We start from the raw sequence: 205 nt of genomic DNA on the forward strand, positions 1-205 counted from the left end.
TCCGACCCCTCTGCTAGCAGTCTGTGTACAGCCCGCGGTGGCGCGTGTGCCGCTGCGGGGTGTCACCGTGGGGCTGGCAGTGGGTTTGGGTTAGGGCTCCATGCAGCAGCCCAAGCTCCAGGCTGTCGGACCCCCTGGGTGAGTGGTTGCACGGGCTGGCACTGAGGTGACCCATGGACCCCAGAGCTCGGCCAGCCAGCGCGGC

The 205-nt window shown here is 69.3% G+C and overlaps 1 protein-coding gene across 1 annotated transcript in view; it reads left to right on the forward strand.

Annotated features, from left to right (window-relative positions):
* SND1 (staphylococcal nuclease and tudor domain containing 1) overlaps nucleotides 1–205 on the forward strand; it is a gene marked incomplete at both ends in the record, with an annotated part of 6,775 nt that overhangs the window by 4,451 nt on the left and 2,119 nt on the right. The window lies entirely within an intron of this gene.

The sequence above is a fragment of the Apaloderma vittatum genome, unplaced genomic scaffold (assembly GCF_000703405.1).
Source record: "Apaloderma vittatum isolate BGI_N311 unplaced genomic scaffold, ASM70340v1 scaffold29056, whole genome shotgun sequence".
Lineage (NCBI taxonomy): Eukaryota > Metazoa > Chordata > Aves > Trogoniformes > Trogonidae > Apaloderma > Apaloderma vittatum.